General features: G+C 39.5%; 1 protein-coding gene across 1 annotated transcript in view; it reads left to right on the top strand.

Moving 5' to 3' along the window:
* The window catches only part of wnt10a (wingless-type MMTV integration site family, member 10a), a 200,087-nt gene that overhangs the window by 53,680 nt on the left and 123,807 nt on the right, over positions 1-22,600 (top strand). The window lies entirely within an intron of this gene.

A 22,600-nucleotide genomic window follows, 5' to 3' on the forward strand; every position in this document is an offset into this window, starting at 1 on the left:
GCAGAAATCACACACACACACATGCATTAAACATTTTTAAAAATGGTATTTAATCCTTGTCTTTGATGATGATTCAAATTCTTGCTGCATTCCTTTCCCATAGCATTTTTTTTAGATTTTCGACATTTTATTTTTTTTTTAGATTTCTTAAACCAACCAAAAACCACACTTAAATCTACCAGATTTAACCAGCAACATTTCCGAGTTAAAAAACATTATTGGTTTGAACCCCAGCATGGCTCCATATGGCGATGGTGAGCCTGAGACATGCATCTGTTAGTGTTTGTGTTTACGTGGTTTGGGAGTGTATTTGCATAAACACTTAAATGTTATCTGTATGTTGTACTTATATTATCAGTTGTTGTTCATTTTAAATCTATGGTCGAAAACGGTCAGATGTCACATGAGTGTGTTTGTGCTTGTGCGTGTGCTTTGGATGCTGTATGTGTAAGCAGGGTGTGGCAGAAGACCCTGATGTGGTTGCCTCTACTTCAACACATGTTGACGGGGGCTTGAGGCTCCACACATCACCAGGAATGTCTGGGAACTTTCCGTGAGTGTAAATGTGCATATGTGTGAGTGTGTACAATATCATTTCTGAAGGGTCGATGTGGCTGTACTAATCATTATGCATTTTGGTTTCATGACGATGGCCTGGGAATATTTGCTCCAGATACTAGGAACAGCTGCCTTGCTAACCCCCAATGGTAGACCGCCATCACTATCAATCTCCTTGGGAAAGTAGCTCTTTTTCACATATGGATTACCCTTTATGTGAATCATATCATGTTTTTCTCAGATGTTCTTATAATAACAATTTGCCTTCTACAGCTATGTTCTTTAGTCATGGTAAGAAAGCATTATGAATGTTTAAAGTAGACAGTGAATGCAACACAACATCTAAATGCAGGATCTCTACATTTTTCTTGAACCATTTCAGAGAAAGAGAAAAATGAACGTCATTTCCTGTTTAATTCTTTATACCCTGTAGACGCAGTAATGGAGTCTATCTGTGCACAAAACATTGTGGTAGACTTGTACAGATGAGTCCCATGCATGTCTCAGTATAGCTGCATATTTCTGCACATACTACATGACAGTATGAAGTGTAGGAAATAAAGGAATATTTCGGCATCTACATTTGAGGAAAAGCAGAAGCTTTGCTTTAATGAGAAACTCCACATGGCTGCAGGAAAGCTCGTAGCTGGTAGGACTTATACCATTTCCAAAATAACATTGTTAAGTGTCGTGGTATCATATATCTGTTTCACAACACACAACTCAGTAAATTGTGGCTATGACACATGTCGAGGTTCTCCACGCGGTTCCGTGGCGGTTCTCCGAGCGGTTCCTTGCGCGGTTCTCGTGGTGTTCACTCTCCGAGCAGCTGCAAAGCATCGGGGCCAGTACGCTGCTGACTTGACTGTTCTCCTTCCAGAAGTCAACCAACCGAGGCAAATGGAGTTCAGCTTTTCCAGGGATCTTGGGCTCCGGGGATCAAACATTGTTGCTAACAGGCGGCCCCCGGCAGGCAGGCAGCGGTCACCACAGCAGCGGGCCCCTGGGCCAGAGGGAAACACCCTCCCTGTGGCTTCCCTCTCCTGACAAATATTAAAGACCTGGCCTTCCCCCTTGGCCATTCCGTCTGTCCTTTATTTGCGTGCCATTTAGTGGTAGTATAAATAAATTAAAATAAATTAGTCCTGCTCTTCACTATTTGTGTTTTACAACCTGTGGAATTAGAAAAAATACAACAAGTTTGGAACACACCCCTGAACCATCAACAACTGTGGAAAGACTTTCAGTAGCTCACTTTCATTGATTTTTTATTTTTACTGAATTCACTGTAATTATTTCCATCATCATCACATCTCTGCAAGTTTATCCTCACTTTGCCTTACTATCTATGTCCCTCTTCCCTCACTCTCTTTCTCTGACAGGGTTAGGGGATTAGTAGCTGTGTCTTCAAAGGCAGGGGCCGTATGCCTTCAGATTTATTACAAACACATGGGGGATAATTGCACAGAGGCCAGAAGATCTACACTCCTACGACCAAGCATCATAGGACACCCCACTGACTGCTGTTTAGCTTTCATAGGTACATTTTGCTGTCTTGACAAAAACTCCACAGGTAGCTCAATCATTGTTCAAGTTAAGACTAATTTTCATTCTGAATCATTATGTGAGTCATATAACCTTTGCGTGTGGCAACTCCTTCACTTCAACTACAAAGAAAATATACTAATTACACAATTCAGCCACAGTACACTTAGGTACTGAAGTGTATAAAAGAGGCATTAAAGGCAAATACCTCGTCATTGTCGGTTTAAGGGGCTATATTGAGCGTTGAGAAAGCATATAGGAAGGAGTGGCGTAATGGAGTGATGTGAAGAGGTTCCCTTGTCTCTCCTGCATTCTGAAAGCATGTGAGGTTTCCATTTTTTTCACTTCACCTTCGCTTCCAGCAGCATGGGTATAATAAAGACTTGTGTAAACAGTCATAGCATGGAAAAGAAGAGCCAACAGAGAAAAAAAAAGTAAGAGGTGAGAAAAGAGAGGTGAGGAGGGTTCATGAAGAAGGTCAGCCCAGTGAAAGCATTTTCATTAACAGATTGTCAGATATGGTGAGGGAGAGAGGGGCTGACTGAAAAAAAAAAAATAGTGCAAAGTTTGAAAGTGGAGGTCATTTCTCCTCTTGCAGCAGAAGACATGTGGAGAGCAGGTGTTAGAGCCAGCTGGGGTGGAAAAGAAGAGACGGTGCAAGAGCAAAGGGAACTGCTCCCTCTACAGGTCATTAAGAGGCATTACAGTTCAGTTTTAAGGATGATGGATCGGTGAAGACATGCCCAGGCAAGAACCATTCAATCCAAGCACACATTGCCCCCCACTTTGTAACAAGACAGAGGTGTCCAACAGACCTCAACCGCAACATGAGTGGAAATCAAAGATTCACAAGAGGAAGCTACCCCCCTTGTATACTGGTCTTTTTTTTAATTAAATCACTGGTCTTGGCAGCCTGGTCACAATGCTACATGAAGAGTACAACACCCGACGTGGCATAAGGGAAACTCAGATTACACAAAAGCCAAATGTTGTCTTGTCATTCTATGATGACAGACAATTTGTCAATGAAGTGATGTAGTGTAATGCTATCCCACCAAAGGAATATCGGACATAAAATGGAGTGCAATGTTATAAAACACAATGGAGCATTTTTATGGCTGAGGGAACGATCCCTGAATTTTATGGACAGGTCTTGTCTCTTCCTCAAGTCCAGAGTTAATTGAGGTGCAATTAATGTCGCTGGAGAATCAACCTTACAAATTAAAACACCTTAGTTTTTCTCTTCACATTGCCCCCATTCTGTTTCCTTTTTAATGGCCATGTCTAGTTGTCCTGGCAGCAATACTCGAGACGGGGTCAGCCCTATGTTCCCACATTTCTTTTTCAATTCAATTTAAGCCCTATCCTCCCACAAGATTTGTTTAGTTTAGTTTGTTTATGTAAAAGGACAATGTGCACTTACATTAAATGTTTGGGCTCACCAGATTTATCTAAAAAGCTACATTCCATCTGTAGTCCATTGCTACTGGATAATAGGTTGGGTGTAATTGGCTACCAAAGTGGGAGAAAGGGGGATAAAATCTGATACAAATTTATGAAAAAATGTGGGAACATAGGGCCTAATTTTGGGAAAAAATCTTAGAAAAATGGGAACATATCAGCTGTGGGAACAAAGGCATGCACCCCTGTACAGCAGAGATAATCTCCATCTGAAGATGTCTTATCAGTAATTATCCTTAATCCCTTCTTCAGTATGTGCGGATAATAAGCCTGACAGTTAAGATGTTATGACAAAGTGCAGAATGTGTGTGTGTGTGTGTACATGTGAGTATTTGTGTATCTGTGTGTGTGTGCATCTGTACATTTAAGAACAGGCAAAAACACTTGAGGGTATCGTGTATGTATTTTTTTAATTTCATCTGCACTTTTATGAGCACTATAATCTGTGTGTGCCTCCACGTGTGCTTGTGTACCTGAACGAGTGTTTTTGCACATTCCGGGCCCTCCAAACCCATGAATAATAAGCTTTACTTTGACATGCCCTAAAGATGAACTTGAGAATCATCATCGTTTGACTTCTTAGCTTTTGACATGGCTGCCAGTCAGCATCAGTGGTTGGATGAAACCAGAGCTGCTGCTGCCCTCAGAGGATCTTCTCTAACCCTTCTCTTCCTCCCTCCCTCCCTTTCCCTATTTTAGCGTTCTGTCTTGTTCTTTCCATTCCTTTCTCTGCAGTTCTACTCTCCCTGCTCCAGCCAGGTAAATCTGTTTCATATGACTTTGCAAAGGGGCCCCTCAACAAAGGTTAACATGAAAGGTAACACACCATGCTCCAGAAACTCCTTTTTCAAATTGATCATCGACCACAAGAATTACAAGTCAGTTAAACTACAGTACGGTAATTATTCATATTTTTATTGTTGTATGCCCCCAGTCAAATAATGTGTCTAAGATTTAACCCAGCCTCCTGCAACCACACAGTGCTGTAGCTCCAGGTAATGGGCCTGATCTCCCTGCCCTACTGCATGGATGTAAACCAGCACAGTGGACAGATGGCATCAAGTAGGACCAGCACCTTTGGCAGTGGTTTGTTACTGCAGCAATGCGTAACCACATTCAGCACAGGCATCTGCTGCTTAAGTCAGACAAGTTTGAAGTTATTGTGCTTGGCCCTAAAAACCTCAAAGATACTTTATCTAATGATATAAATGACCTTAATGGCATCAGCTTTGCATCTAGCACAAATGTTAGGAATCTAGGAGTTATATTTGATCAAGATATGTCCTTTAACTCTCACATAAAACAGACTTCAAGGACAGCCTATTTTCATCTTATAATATCTCTAAAATCAGGCATATCCTGTCGCATAACGATTGAAAAAAAAGCTAGTTCATGCATTTGTTACCTCCAGGTTGGATAATTGTAGTTCTCTTTTATCAGGTTGCCCTGGTAAGTCTCTAAAGACTCTTCAGCAGGTCCAAAACGCTACATCTCGTGTAGTGACTAACTAACCCTGTATTGCCTTCTCTGCACTGGCTCCCTATAAAATCTAGAATATAATTTAAAATCCTTCTTCCTGCCTGACTAACATCATTACAGTTGCTAATCTTAATATTAGACTGATCAGTCTATTATCATATTTAGCTGTTACTGCTAATACTACACATACTTTTACCATTATTACTGAAACTGTAGCTATAAAAAAAATCTTAGTCATCGTTGTTGTTGTTGCTATGTTTGTCTCTATAGTTCTCTCTTCTTTCTGTACATCTCCCTCTATCGCACTTTCCAAGCCCAACACAGTTTCTGCAGATGTCTGTTCAGCATGAGTCTGGTTTTGCTCAATGTTTCTGCCTCCTAAAAGTAAGTGTTTTTCTTGCCACTATAACTTTGCTAAATGTTGCTTATTGCTGTGCTGATGATGGGTTATGTTGGGTCTTTGTAGTTGATATAACATAGAGTAAGTAACTTTACCTGCTCTTTAGTAGAGGATCTTGAGATAACATTTGTATTTCTTTATTTGATAGGTCTGTGGATAGAGTTGGAAATTGAGAGAGAGTGAATGACATGAGGGAAAAAGCCACGGGGCTACCTGCTTGAAGGACTAGCCACAGGGGTAGTGACCTAAACACTAAGCCATCTACGCCTTACATAACTTAATCCAAGAACTGGATTATTTGATGATTGGTTGCTGCTTTTATCCTTGGTATTTGTAAATAAGAATCAGTGCCGGTTTATTGGTGAGCATTTAAAAGGTGCTATTAGAAGGAGCTTAAAACAGAGCTAAGCTAGCTGTATCCTGTCTTTGTACAACGCTAAACTAGCTTATAGCTGCTTGTTGTAGTTTCCCATTTGAACCCCAACAAGAGTGGTGCAATATTTCATCCATCCTTTGGCAAAATATTCTCCTTTATAGATAAAAATGTTTTTAATTTCCTGGAGTTGTGTTGATACTACACATGTGCCTCAATACGTGTTCTTGAAATATTTTCCTTGTTTGAGCGAACTGTATGCACGTGTAGCCTGTGCATATGTTTGCAGGAGTTCATAGCCTCTTGTGAAAGTGTGTGACCTTAATGCTGTATGCTGAACTGTTTCTTGGATAAAGTACAACTTAATCATTCACATAACATCTGACCTGTGTTAATCTGACCTGTATACATTTAGCTGTTCAAGCAAGCCCCTTAATCCAAACCCAAAACAGATTAGTTTAGACTTTCTGTATACAGAGTTTTGACTTTACTCAGCCACAATTTGTCAAATTGGAGACGATAGTTGACTGTAGCCAAGTTACAAAAGGGGAAAGTTTACGAAATGCTTCTCCCTGTGATGATGTTCTCAGAGAAGGCCAATGAAAGGAGCGGCCACTCTTGGATCCTAAGAGCATGCTTGTCTTAGCAAGGATCAACACAAAGATTTGACTCTTGCATCTCATTCTGTCTTTACTTTCTCTCTCTCAAGATTTTGATCTGATTGCTTGATGGATTCTCCACAGTCTCCCAGTTAATTTTCAATTTAAAGTAGTATACAAGTTTTTTCAAGATATATGACCTGCATGTATGCAGAGACAGTAACTCACATAGTCAGGTCAATCAAACGTCTGAATTCAAATATGATCAGAGGGCCTGGAGGTCACATATTGTACTCCTTCATAACAAGTTTAAATAAGTCTCAGAGATCCCCAAAACATGTCTGTGAAGTTTCTTGCCAAAATACACTCTGCTCCTATATTTTAGCATGTCTATAGCTTTGAATAAAAATGAGCTGTGTGACCATGACAATGCTCCTCTCTGGAAGGGCTTGGTTGGCTTTCTTGCACAATGCCAAATTGTTTATGGTGAGAAGGCAGTCTCAGTGGACAGAACAAACACCTAGCTGTGGGAGTGTCACCCACCTGGGGAAGGGGTTACTGCCCTTTGTGATGTCACAAAGGGAAAAAGCTCCAAACGGCCGGTTTGAGCACACGTTTTCTGAAAAGCGGAACAGGAAGAAGGCAGAGATGATGGACATATATATATATAAATGTAGGTTTTGTTGGCAGGCCAGGGAGTAGGGACACATATTAGTGTTGTAAAACTATGGTAAAGTGTATTTTGCATAATATGTGACCTATTAGGAGACCTGACCTCGTCTGATAGTCTAACGGATATTCTTCTTAGGGATACGACTACAAATAAATCTAAAACTGAAAAGCACCATCCAGAGCTTAATGCCCCTGAACCAAAAATAATCAATGGCAGCTTTAGTTTTTTACAGAAAATAACATTTAGTCCCTACTTGGTATCTGGCATCATCCGCATCCATTAAACAGTCCAAGTTATCCTGAAGCTAATCTATGCCTCACAAATACAACCTCTTCCTGCTTCTGTCACTCCCTCTCTCTCTCTCTCTCCATCTTTCTTACCCACAGAGAACCTAGGTGATTATAGAGAGCCACTGAGCCGGAGTCGGAGAAAACAAGGCAACTTAACCCGAAAACCCCAAAGAGCATGATAAGTAGCCTTTTACATGCCCTGATATTATCATATGCATGCCTCATTCATAACAGACAAACTGATCAAAAACCCTGAGATGCTCCAAAAGGTCATCTCTGGGTTCACTGTAGGTCAACCTAGCCCATGAAAGCTGAGGGTCATGGGAAGCTGCAGCTCTTGGCTTGCCTGGATAGGAACTTCAGTGACAGGTTCTCTTTGGAGAATGTTTGTAAAATGGCCGACCACTGATACCACAGCAAAGAGCAGCACTCTGTGAATACATCCTGGGCCAAGGACATGGCTAGCACATCATGACCAATGATCTGAACCAGGGAGGAGGCACTGAGAAAGGAGTGGAAGAGGGTAGCCTTTACACTGGCTTCGGAGGAGGAGAGGATATGTGGACATGTGCGCACATCTTTGTGTGTGTGTGTGTGTGTGTGTGTGTGTGTGTGTGTGTGTGTGTGTGTGTGTGTGTGTGTGTGTGTGTGTGTGTGTGTGTGTGTGTGTGTGTGTGTGTGTGTGTGTGTGTGTGTGTGTGTCTGTGTGTGTGTGTGTGTGTGTGTGTGTGTGTGCGACGGAGAGGCAGAGCAGACTGTGCCTGCATTTTAGAGGGTTGAATTGGTTTGATTACATTTGGAGATAACAATCAGCTCCATTCCACTTACTGCCTTATTGTGTTTGATGTCCAATGAGCATCCAGACGGAGCAACTCAACACGCATAGCCTGCTAATGTACACAGATACACAAACACACATGGTGGAAGGGGAATCTCAGATAGGGCACGTCTAAGTGAAGTATTCTGAATGTAATCTTTCTCTCTGTGATCCAAACACATTTTATGCATCAAAGGTAAGTATAGGTGGAAAAAAAAACTGGCCAAATACCATCTGCTAGAACCCTTTGAAACTACCCCATCCATCATCTTTTCCCTTGCTTTATATTCTCTCTGTGTCTGTCTATCTACATCAGTCTCTATATATCTCCTTTTCTGGTGGCAAGTGGTTTTCTTTGTAAGTAAACACATTTGGAAATGCTTTGTCACTGTTTAGGGTGGGAAAGAAATGTGTGTGTTAGACTGTCTATGAGTGATTGTGGTGGGGGAGATACAGCTCACACACACACACACACGCACACACACACACACACACACGCACACTCAAATACGCATATGAAAATGTTTGACTCAATGCTGTGGAAAAGGGCGATGTTTGGTCCTGATAGTTTCTCTCCCTCTTTAATTGTGGGGAAATGGGTTTCAGATGTTACTGCACGACTGATCACTTTGGGCCCATGCTCGGCCCCGTCATGTCCTCCCAAACCACATCAAGGAGCCCAGGCCTGATGTGGGACGATAGCAGCCGAGCGAGGGAGGCCCACTGCGGGGCTAAATACTCCTCTGGGTGCCCTTGCAATAACAGGATCCACATAAGCAGTAGCCGTATGATCTGTCAGCTATAAGAGAGGCTGCCTACCGTGTGATATGTGATGCTTTTACCAAAAAAACAACAAATCGAACATGACTGGAGAATATTTTAGATGCTGTGTGTAGGATGGAGCTTATTTAGGTGTGATTTTCAGGATAGGCATATTCAATATCTCGTACTAATAAGTTTTAAGGTCAAATTTGATGCCGTCTTAGGACTTTTATGTGATTGCACAGGTGAGGTCAGAGATCAGGGTAATGAGGTATATGGCAGGCATTATGTGCTTTAGAAAATGACATCTAAACAGGTCAAATGCTCGACTGAACGGGAACTTTATTACCCCAGATTTATGTGATTTTACTATTAGACTGTTCAATCTTTTCCTCGCATGTATTATTTGTGGTGGTGATGGTCAATAAAGAAACATTAAAGCTAAATTGAAAACTGAGTGTATAATCAAAACCAATGAAAACTGTGCACATATTTCGAGCACCTGTTGAAGACATGGTGGATCACTGTGGGTGTAACAAACCCACATTCCAGTAATAGAGACTTTTGGTTGCTTCGGTTTGTTTTCCTTGGATGACTCCTCACCCCTGGGTGAGGACTCTGGTAATTCACATGGGAGAATGTAGGGGTTGATGTCATGTGTTCCAGCTTTAAGAGAGGGAGACAGACACAAACACAGAGGACTGGGATCTGATGCTGCCCTCTCCTGGTGAGTGCTGTCTGACCTATGGGCTGAAAAACTACCTTTTTTTTTTTACAAGATATTGAATGGCTAATCGCCCAAGCTTATGTCCCCCAGAACACACAAAAACAAAACTCATTTGTGGTGACGAACCTTCAACGATATATAGTGGAAGGGAACTAAACATATTTACTTGTTATACTTTGTTATAAAAAGTACTCAGGTCATTATGCAGACTCTTTTACTACAGTACTACAGCAACTCTGGGTTCCATGTCAAATTTGAATATCTCTAGGAGCTGTTGGCAGACACTACACAAATGTTTCTTTTGCCATATGATTTGAATAATATATTGATTCCAAAAGAAGAACAACCCTCCAATATTTCTTAAATAATCAAAAGAATGGTGAAAAACCAAATCAGAAAATGTGTGCAGTCGATCTTATACCTACCAATAATATCTTTGTCTCATGAAGCCGACAGTTTAACCTGTGAGCCCTATAAAATAATTAATGGAGTAGACTACATAAGTATAAAGTAGTTAACAAATATCTCCCCTTTAATCAGCTACTGTATTGAAATAGGTGGTACTCAGCCTATAAGAGTGCTTACGCTAAAAATTAATTACTGGAATTTGAAATATATTCAAATCAGTCAGAGTGGCAATTTTGCCTCAGTTTTATTGATATCACGTCTGTCATTTTTCTTAAAGGTTTTTGACTGCCGAGATCTAATGTGTCCTGGAATTAGAGACGTAATGATACCTCACAGTACACATTCTAAATGGATACAGATATGCTGTTCCACTTCCCTATTTCCCTATTTGTGTTATAGATATATTTACTTGAGTTGATATTTGCTTTGAATCCTTTTTTTTATATTTAATATAATCTAATATAATAATATCTCTAATAAAGAGAATTGTTTTTTCAGTAATAATACAACCTCAACATTAAAAAGTATGACTTAGTTTTGGGGAAAAAAATAAGGAATAAGGATATTTTGTATTTTTATTTTCAGATAATGAAAAATAAAGCGATCATATTTGTTTATAAAATGACTTCAATCTCATGTGCTTATAAAAATGTGAAAATTGTAAAGACATTTTTGTTTTTAAATCAGGAACCCAGCATTGTGATCTGCATCATTATGGTGAGTTCATTATGAAATCCCTACCTGTGTTAAATTGTATTTCTACATTTTTGTGTGAGATTTTATGCACAAGTAAAAGTCCCGAGTCCCTCCTCTGCCACCGTTAAATGTGATTTTATTTTGTCAGTTATTATTTGTGAGTACAATTGCGATGAGATGCTGTAAGGTGTTCTTTTCCCCGTTATCTTCCTCAAACATCTTGAGTCATTCCCTGGCTGAGCACCCTTTGGTCCTTTGGTCTCCTCTTTCCCCTTCAGGGACTGTTTTGTCTCTCGTGATTTACCTTGTGTTATCTCTCAAAAGAAATCTTCTCACGCATTGTCGTGAGTTCATCTGCCATTCATCACTTTTTTTTTTTTATCTGAACAATATGCAATGTCCCAATACAAACATTGAATCACAACATTTAATTCAACATTAATTATTTTTGGCTGAGCTTGGAGGTTATCCCTATATCATTCAAATTCCCATGCGCATAGAGTTTTTCTGTCTGTGTGTAAATGTGTATCGTGTGTTTTTTGTCTTGATGTGATAGTCAGATGGAGAGAAAATAAGGGGAGGAGGGGGAGGATGTGGGAGGGGGAGTCAGATAGCCACCAGTTGATAGAAGTGTATCAGCCAGCTGGCCAGCAGCCGCAGAACTGTGGAGCTCTCCCTGATCTCTGGCTCAGTGAAAATACAACAGCCAGAGGCTAAAGGGGGGGGCTGAAAAGGGTCTGTTTGCATTGAAGCTCACAGTTTTGATGCTGTTGAAACAGATATAACAATAAGAAACAATAAGGTTATTGTCTTTGCCTGTATTTTATTTGACTTTGAACAACAGGAGTGCAAACTGTTTCTATACTGTGTGCATTAGACTTACATTGGACTCAAACCTGCACCTGCAAACATGTTAGTTAGTTTGGTAAGCCTTTAATAAAGGTCTGAAATGGAATAAAAACCTAATTCACTAAGATATATGTCATGCAAAGTCGAAAGTTTCTGTCTGTTTTATTTTAAATTCACACACAAATTCACAAAAAGCAGAGGAGATCTCAGTGCGTCTGCCTCGTGGGCACGGTAAGCCCACAGACAAAAACATAAAACATCTGTTACCCATATTTTGTGAACCTTCCAAGAGGAGCAATCCGAGGTTACTCTGAGAAGGTCATCATCCCTTCAATCTCTTTCTCCCTCCAACCCATCTCTCGCTCTCTCTCCCCGCTCTCCTTCAGTAGCTCCTATTGAGCATCAAAGCCTCAACATGCTGGTCCTACAGAGCAGGAATCTCCCGTCTGTGTAAACAGCACTCCAGTCCTTCCCAACTGTGCAGCAGATTGGATTTGAACCTGCGTGTGAACCTTAACAGCTATACTGTACTACTCAGCAAAGGGAAATTAGGGTGCGGGCTGACAGAGGTTTATCTTGTTTCCAATCTAATTTACCTTAAGCACAAATCAAGTTTGAAGGAGACCGATCATTGGGGGAGATGCTCGGAATCCATCTTCACATTTGAAAGTAATGGCATGTGGCTCTGATTGATGGGTACACAAGTTCATGAACAAATCTTTACATCTTCTTTTTGTTCATATATGGATGAAACACAACCTTCTGTAAAACAGTAAAGAGATGTTAACACATGCCACTGTTGCTGTTGTTGTTTTTTCAGTACATTTTTGGACATTCTCTTTTGTAAAAGGGAGGAGAGAGGGGGTTTATTTTGGAAGAACAAAGATGACTGGTATGATGAGACAGCGTGCCATCAAGCAGAGAGAGAGTGTGTGTGTGTGTGTGTGTGTGTGTGTGTGTGTGTGTGTGTGTGTGTGTGTGTGTGTGTGTGTGTGTGGGAGGGGGAAATCTGTGTGCAACAATACAGGAGTGTGTTTTTGTGTATGTCTTGGTACTGTCTAGTTCATAAGCATTTTAGGAAATGTGTTTTTTTTTTGTCTTGAAAGTAATTGGCAATAAGGATCAACATGGTCTATACTGTTTATACACACAATTAATGCACATGTACACACACACACACACACACACACACACACACACACACACACACACACACACACACACACACACACACACACACACATAAAAACACACTGACCAGGCCGACTTTCTTGGCAAAGAAAAATACTGCTTAACAGCGGGACAAGTGCACAGCCTGGTGGGTAAAAAGGGTAGCGCCACCAAATGTGTACCTTTATGCATCTTAGCATTTGCTTTTCAAAAACGAGGGTTGACTCGATGTGCTTGAAGAAAACTTTTATATTTTATTTAAATATAACGGCCAAAGTGCTGAAGGAATAGTCGCAGCTGTTTATTACTTAAGGAATCAGGTCTGGACACGATTTGTTTGGTTCTGGGCTGAAAGGCTCAAAATAAAGCCAAATAATGATAGTGGGGTATTCATCTAAAACACATAGTCGTATTACACATTTGGAAATGGATGTGCAATATTTTAGTTAAATATATCAAGGATCATAACAAACCTAACACACACATAGTCAGCAGGACATATAGTCGGCTATAGCATGTCTGTTAAATGTTCCTTCCTCTCTTTACATAATGATAACATAACAGACCACTTGTATGAGGGAGTGATAGTGCCTGTGTCAGTGTGTCCCCATTCACTTTTAGGACGCTCAAGATATGTGCTTCAAAGCATTAAATATCATCCCTGTTCTAATAATAGCAGTGAGGCACAGCAGTACAGTACAGTACAGAACAGCAGGCTGGTTTAATGTGAGAGGAAAGACCTGCAGACCCGTGCTTATGAGAGAGAGAGAGAGAAAAAAAAGAGAGAGATAATAGCCTTTGATCACCTGGCTGCATTTGACTGAAGTGGTTCTGTGTTAAAGCCTTGAATTGATATCGTTGTTTTTCTCTTTTGTTACACACTTCAATAGAAGCAGCAGGTGGGCTTTTAGAACACCAGATGCAGCTTTTGTATTGATACATGTTCCATGTGCCTGAGCAGGGTGGCCACATTCAGCTTTTTCAGCTCCTGCTCTGAAGCTGGTGTTCCTAATTTCAGTTCATTTCAATGTTCGTACATTGAGTTGTGAAGGCCACTATCTCGAACACTTAAACAGGTAAAAACTCAGAGTTGCTCACCATTCTATGTGTTTGACTGCCCTTTCACGATTTGTCGGGTGTTGCTCCTTGATGACAGTGGCTAGTCTTTTCAGGGCAGAGCCAGTCTCCATCTCGTTTGGTTTTCTCACAGCAAAGTCAAGAATTAGCCCAGCACAGATCCTTTGGCTGCATAAATTAGAAAAATGTAAACTAAAAACACCCTTTTTCAGTGATACGATTGTAACTTATTATGACAGTATTTTTGACAGGCAAAGTATTCCATTGTAACATTTCTAAACATACAATGTCGTTACATGAAAGATTCTGTAGTAGGCCTACTTGCTGGTTTTCTATGATTAATAGTTAGCTTACAGTGTTAAGTCTAAGCACAAGGCATAGCTTTTCTTTTATACATACTGATGTTGCAGTAATATTCTGTTTAAAACTGAATATAACAGAATTGATTGCAAATCGAATAAGGACATAACCAATACAATTCGTAACAATTTAAATGAGCAATATGTAAAACATTGGAGGAAGCTGTTTTTAACTTTTCCATTCATAACAAAATAGAAGGCACTACTGTATGTACTTTATAGTGTCTGCCTCTACAACCAGGAGGAGGCACTGTTGTACACAGAGCAGTTAAACATATACTGACCAGATAGTGCAGAACAGACAGATCAAACTATCAGAGAATACAATTATTTGGTCTCATTCATATTCATTATGCAGAATTTTGTATTGTGAAAATGATATATGAGTGTGTGTGGTTCTGATGCAGCCTTGATTAGGTAGAATTGATGCTAGAGCTGATTAAAGTGGAAGACAGTATGCATTTGAGGGTTCTTTTACAAATAATAAAAATTCAAGCAAATCTAGAATACCACTTGCACTTTTTTAGTTCTATGATATTTCACTGACAGGTTGATGCACAGATTTGATGAATCTCAGCCATTCTATATACTGTGTATATACCACAGATACATTTCCGTACACTTACTTTCCAAACACAGCCTACACAAATGTTTCTTCTCAGTTCTAAATTGAGTTTTAATGTTAGCAGCTTGAACAAAGCTGTGCTGACGACTCGCACATCTCTTAATGGGAGGATTACTCCTTATGACATGTAAACTGCCCCGTGCAGTGGTGGATACAATCCTGCTTTGTCATTGCTGGGAAAATATTTTAAATACCTGGGAGTACTGTTTTCATTTTTGTGTTCACCATTATCAGCGATCCCCATGGCCGTGCAGCTGCAGAGGCAAAGAGGGGAGGCAGCTCCTTCACAAGTGAGTGACATTCACAGTGACCCACCTGTTTGTATGTGTGTGTGTGTGTGTGTGTGTGTGTGTGTGTGTGTGTGTGTGTGTGTGTGTGTGTGTGTGTGTCTGCCTGTCTTTGTGTGTGTTTGTATGATCCCACCTGCCTCCCTCTCACTCGTCCGTCTCTCAATTGTATTTTGTCTCCACCTGCCTGTGTCAGCCATGCTAATCCTCCCACTGCCTTTGACAGACGCCTCTGCGATAAGACACGACACCCAATCCCCTTTCTACCTTTTGATGTGCGCACACACACACACACACACACACACACATACACACACACACACACACACACACACACAGACTGATGATGATTCCCTTCTGAATGCTATCAGAAGTCAAATCTTTTTTAATTTAAAAAAAGGCAGCTAAATAGTTTGATCCTATATCGGTTTCATTATCATTTTTTAATTCATTGAACTTAAATTAATATTTGATCATGATTTTTAATAACTATTGTGCATGAGATCTCTTACTCTATGTATGAATGAATTTCAGGTGGGGTGGCTCAGTTGGTAGAGTCAGTTGTTTCTCAACCAGAAGGTCAGGGGTTCAATCCCCAGCTCCTGCAGCAACATGTTCAATGTGTCCTTGGGAAAGACACTAAACACAAAGTTGCTCCCACTGCTTTGTTGGTGGCGTATGAATGTGTGTGGATAGGATTAGTTACCTCTGATGGACACTTTAAATAGCAGCTTCGACCATCAGTGTGTGACGTGGTGTAAAATTGCTTTGAGTAGTCAGAAGACTAAAAAAAGCGCTACAGTCCATTCACCATCAGGTGTAAAAAAAAAAAAAAAGCTTCACTTTTGATTTGATGTATTATTCATCATGTGGATTGCAGTATAATATCCATGCTGTAAGGTTTGACCTTGAAGATCTTACAGTGCTGAAGCTGCACTGAGAATGCTGAGTAAACATTTATCATCCCTTTGTTCACTTCTCTAAAGCCACATTTTAAGAGCTACAATTATCCCATTTTACAATTTATTTTCCTTGACATACTTGTTTTTTTCATGACCAATATTTTTCTACATCTCATATACTTTTCACATGGGTGCCTTTGTGTTTGTATATATAGAGCAATAAAACACAAAGCAATAAAAGCGTTGCATTATCTCTTCCTGTCAAGTGTTGTGGATAGATTGTTTCCACCGTGTCTCTCCCTGCTCACTCCCACTGTCCTGCTGGCAGGCTTTGAGCTAGCTGATGGGAGAATTCTGTCACTAAAGCTAATATTAGTCAGAGGTCTGAGAAACCTTCACTCCTCCTCTCTTCAATCATTCGGCCCGATATGTCATCCCACAGTTTCACTGGAACTAATTAAATGTTTGGGGGAGGTGCTGAAGATGTCTGCTGACAGCAGATGTCACCAGAAAGTGCTCTGTCACAAATATTTCCACTCAGTCTGGTTTTATTTGGAGTCAGCGGGATGTCACTGCCCCCTAGTGGCTAACTTGTAAAGTGTCCACAAAAAACGGTTGTGATTGTTTAGATTGTAATGATAGGCAAAACAAAAAAAGTCAAAAACTTTGACTCTGAATAAGTTTGACCCACCAGAGTTATATGTGCTCACATTGAAATATTCTTGATTATTAAAGATTCAAGTTTTTAATATCAATGTACTTTTCAGTTTCGTCCGCAAAATGGAATTTCTGCATTTCAGTATTGTCTAATCCTTGGGATCCGTGACGGAAGCTTAAAATGTCAAAGGTTTTCAAGTGGACTTAAAAGGTAAAGTAAACATACCCTAACTACAATAACAAAGGGGAAGGTAGGCTAATATGTCAAAGTCATAGAGGGCACAACATCGAGGTGTTAAATGATCACTTTTTATATGCCATGTTTCGGTTCTAACATTATTCCCGATCTTTGTGTAATTTAATGTAATTGCTAAAATGAAGCTAAATCGCTTCCTACGCTGAGTTTACTGAGGTGTTGACTTTCTAAATGACAAGTTAAGCATTGTGAATGAAAACATACACGTTCATAAGGCCTTATGGTCTTACATATTAAACACCTCTGACTAAAATTACAAATATATTTTCTGCTCTTGTATTTTTTGTCATGACATCCAATGGTCCTTAAGGCAGTATTATAAATATACGTTATTATAATCATAAATAAAATCGTATTATTATTTTTGGTGGCGGTGGTGTTTATAGATGGATGAAAATTGAATATAAAACATTAGAAGTGCTGCAGCTGAAATCACCACCAGGTGGCAGACTAAACGCAGGAAATGCAGAGAGATCTTCTGCCTTGAGGTATCATATTGCATAATACATAATTTGCTCAATGCAGCTGAAATTCTTCATAATGCTCTGCTCTATTTTTCCTTCCATCTCTGTTGGCAGGACACTTTTGATAAAAAAAAAAAAAAAGGCAATGCTTTTTGCATGATGGGTTTTATTTTTCTGTTATGCAATATGTAAATGATATTTTAGAGAAGGTTATTATACTGTTGGTTAAAAAGAATGGGTAGTATACATTATGTTGATGAAAAGTGAAACTAAACAATGTCTTGCAGTTGGTTTAAAATAATAAGCATATATATTGTTGAGATGATTCATGTCTGCCTTGATTTCTCTGAGCTCAAGGAGCAGCAACATGCACACCTGTGCAGACTGCAGCAATCAGACGAATCCACTCACATCCATCAAGACTCTCATAAAGAGTCTGAGAGCCCACTGCTCACTTTGCTCCGCCAACGACAAGACCTGTGTCCACCTTTCTTTGTTGAGTGTGTCAAAAAGGAGTTTTTGATTCAAGTTAATACGTTTGTGATGCAGTTTTATTTGTTATGCTTATATCTATTGTTTAATTGATCCTTTGTTTATCATTTAGTTTAAGAATAACTTAAGGCAAGCAATGATGTCATCTACATTCTTCCTCTTGTACATAAAACAACACTTGACAAAGTTAAAGGTGCCATTGTAAGAATAAACATCTCAATCAATCTCCAACTCCTGCAGCAACATGTATGATGTGTCCTTGGGCAAGACGCTTAACCCTGAATTGCTCCCGCTGCTTCATGTGTATGAATGGGATTAGTTACTTCTGACGGTCACTTAGCAACCTCTGCCATCAGTGTGTGAATGGGTGTGAAAATGCTTTGAGTAGTCAGAAGACTAGAAAAGTGCTTAACAACCTCAAGTCAATTTATCATTTATCATTTACCATGGCTTATGTCCACTGATGTCAATGAGCTCCAGCTCATCATTTAGGTTACACCTAAAACATGGATTGTAGTATGAAGTTTTATACACTGACTGACTACATATCCAAGGTGTTCTGTGTAGAAAATGAACAGAAAAAAACTCCACAACAGGCAGATTGTGTAGGGATTGTAATGTCATACACAGGTTACTTTAGTGTATTCATAATAATATATGTATTATTTTGCTTTCTGTCTTATTTCTTTGACGTTCTTTGATTTGTTGCTGGATTTGTAACATGGCTGCTATAACAACCCCGGTTTCTAAATATTACAAAACCAATACAAATATGGGTGCCCTGTGCACAGCACCTTATATCTCGGCGCAGGCGATGGCAGGAAAAATGAGAAGATTCACCCAAACAAGCGGGCTGAATTACTTTTTATTTAATCAAACAACACATTATACCCGCATGGCTTCATCTGGGTGTTTTTTTTTTTCAGGTTAAAAAACCTGATGAAGCATTGAAACTTATTATAAAACCATTATTCATCAGCCCACTCTCCTTTCTCTCTGTTTCTTTCTCTGCACAGATATTTTTTTAAACCCAAATATATGTGTTTTTTTTTTTCTCCCATGGCATCTTTCTTTTCTTTAACAGGACCCTCAACTCATCCACATCTATTCATTATTTCAGGTTGGTGGGCCTTTCTCACATGAGGGCCCAGTTTGTACTTAGTCCCTCTTTAACCCCCGTGCCTGATGCCCCTGAGCAAACTACTGAACTTCCTATCTTTTTTACAGTTCTCTCTCTTTCTTTTTACCCTCTTATTATCCAGCCTTGTACTCATCTTAATACTCATAGACAGTATATCATAGAGCCAGACAAACTAGATGCTTCATGTCACGTGTAATACACTGAGATTATTCCTCTCCCACATCCGGTTGGGTTTTGTTTGATTTGTGATGAAAGCATGTCTTTTGATCGCCCTCTCATTTTTGATGTAATGGATCAAACGTTGACGTGATCAAAAGAGTTTGTGTGAAATAAATGGGCACCACTTTTCAGTTTGAGGATGTTATTGTCTTCCATCTTAATTCCCTTAGTTTTACTAGCTTCCTTCATCATACATCATAACACTCAATCAATCAGATGACTGTCATTTACTAACACAAAGATGTGTTGATGATAATTAGATTGAGCTGAGCTGTCTATTGATGATTTGTAATGATAATAACGAGTAAGGGAAAGTGGAGGAGTATGCACTGCAATGATTTAACTTTGTCCTTCCATCCATATATAGCATCTACACCTATGTATCTGTGTACGTCATAATGTGTTGTAAGATGCTTGAATCTGAATGTAGATATTTTTTATCTTTAAGGCTTCAAGCAATTCAGCGGATGTTGACTTCAGTTTAGTCTTCTTTATGAGTCTACTGACCTTTTCTATTCAATGTTGGGACAGTGGATAAGCATTGTCTGTACAAAATGTAAAAAAAATGGACAGGGTTGTTAAACTAGGTTGGAAGATAAATGGTAATTAGACTTAAAGTTGTCTAGGGCTTTTCTAGTCTTCTGACTACTCAAAGCGCTTTTGCACCACAGGTCACACCTACCAATTCACACACTGATCGCAATCAGTGTTAACTAATCCCATTCATACACATTCATATGCCGCCAACGAATCAGCAGGAGAAACTCTGGGTTAAGCCTGGTACACACTACATGATTTTTAAAATCTTAAAACGATTTTGATAATGTGAGAGACCCCACACATGACAACAATCCTGACCGATTAACAGTTCAGATCTCATAGTGTGTAGTGTGCAACGAGACGATCAACTCGGCACACCACACACTACCCGATTCATTCGCCGACAACCAGAGTCTCGACTATCACAAAGTGTAATCTCGCGCGGTCAGATGCGATTTAAGAGTAAACAAACATGACGGGTAGCTAAATGTGACTAGCTGTTAGCTGGTACATCCATTACAGTAAACATTTTGGTCCTTTCCTTGTCAGTTGGATTGTGGTTTGTTTTACAGACACGTTGTAATATAACTTGTATTGTTGCCACAAATCAACAAGTTGGTCCTGAATTCATGACATCCATTTAACTTATGCTTCGCGATTGCTGTAATCACCATGGTAATGTTTGTTGTGCTTCCTGCTTCAGTCAGTTTGCTTCCTGATTGGCTATTGTTCCGTTCCACCTGACAATTCACGGAGTCCGTGCTCGGCCGTCCTCAGTGTTCTCCCCACACCACAGGATTTCTGATCGTAAATATTGAACACGTTTAATATTTACGATTTCAAATCGTCTTCCGAGCAGATCGGGGAGGTTAAAATCACTCCTAACACACGTCACACCGCAGGAGAATCTGGCAAGATAATCTTTGGAACATCAGATAGTCGGGCCTTTGCTGACTTTCGTCAGAAGGGGGGAATCGGGCCCAAAATCGGCCTGATTATCTTGTAGTGTGTACCCCGCTTTAAGTGTCTTTCCCAAGGACACATTGGACATGTAGCTGAATCAAACCACCCACCCTCGGGTTGAGAGACGGCCAGCTCTACCAACTGAGCCACAGCCACCACGGAAAAGTAGGAAACTATTAGATGGTATTTTGTACATGACAGACCAGTACACACTGAATGTAGAGACCCACTGCATCCCCATTGGTGTGAATATGAACTTTTGACTTCAGGGCACAGGTATAGAATGCCCAGGATGAGGACTTAAAGAGCTATCACATCCACAATTTAACAAACTCTTTTAATACAGTATGGACTAAGCACTCAGCCCTTTATTGAAATTTCTTCTTGACACACTACATCTGTAATCATGTGATGCTTTAATGATGTATATTAATGAGGTTCATTTGTTTTTAAAGGAAATTTGAGATGTGATATGTCATTCATGTTGTTATGCTCTTGGTGTGAGGAGTGACAAAGGTTTCATTAATTAATTCAATCATTCATTCATTCATCCATTCATTTATTCATTCATCCATTCATTCATCCATTCATTTATTCATCCATTCATTTATTCATTCATCCATTCATTTATTAGTTTATTCATTTATTCATCCATCCATTCATTTATTAGTTTATTCATTTATTCATTCATCCATTCTTCCATTCATTTATTCATTCATTCACTCATTCTTCCATTCATTTATTCATTTATTCATTCATTCACTCACATGGCATCACAGTTCCTCACTGTCTTCCTAATCTTCTTAAATGCAAATTCAGTCAAACCCTCTGTTTTCTCTTTAATTACCTAAAAATGTATTCAATTCAAAACACTGAGAGTGAATGTAGTTGAACATTGTTTGGTTTGGGATTCATCAAAACATTGAGCAAAAGCTCTTTCAGATGTGAATATGGAAATGTAACTCACGTTTTAATAAAATGTTGTTATATGGAACTATTCAAACCAAAGTTTACAGCTATTTGTTGCATAATCCTTTACAGTCAGCCTAACAGCAAATCCCTTTTTGAGAACTCCATAGACTTCCAGTGCTATTTTTATCTCTTTCCATTTCAGGGTGAATCTAAGACAGCAGTCATGTAACTCGACTGAGCAGCGCCAATTCTACGCAGGTTAATTGGATCACTCTTTGAGTTTCCAGAGACATGCATGCACTAGTGATGGCTGATGTCGGATTAGGACCGTAGCCAACAACAAGGAATCACTACCATGCCAAGCGATAATATTAGGGTTCAAATCATTGATGATTCTTTTAGAAATAAGAATGAAAACTTCAAAAGTCAAGCCCTGTCTTAAACAGGCTTACATATTTAAGACTTAAGGCATGAAATTAGTTGGAAGGCAACCTGTTCAGTGACCACATAGCACTTTTTCTGTACAATTTTAAAAGTCTAGATATTTCAAAGGTTGCAACGCCAAAGGTGAGACAGAACATATTTCAAGTCAAAAACATGCAGGTGATGTTTCTTCCTTTGAAAAACAACTCTTCCCTGGCACCCGGCGCTCTGTGCATTGCTCAAATTCAAGGTTCAAGTTTGCCCAGAGCTGGCACTAACATTTTGTACAGATACCTTTCCAAAAACTCTTCAGGGAACATTCTTGCATACACTTTTAAGAAAATATGTGCTTTCAAATAAACAAGATCAAAAATGAACAAGGGTAAACTCTCACAGCTTGCAATTTATTGTTTGTCTATTATTGCTTCCCTTCTGAGACTACAACAGTTTTTTTTTCTGTGACCCACTTTTACAAA

The sequence above is a fragment of the Labrus mixtus genome, chromosome 13, assembly GCF_963584025.1.
Source record: "Labrus mixtus chromosome 13, fLabMix1.1, whole genome shotgun sequence".
Classification (NCBI taxonomy): domain Eukaryota; kingdom Metazoa; phylum Chordata; class Actinopteri; order Labriformes; family Labridae; genus Labrus; species Labrus mixtus.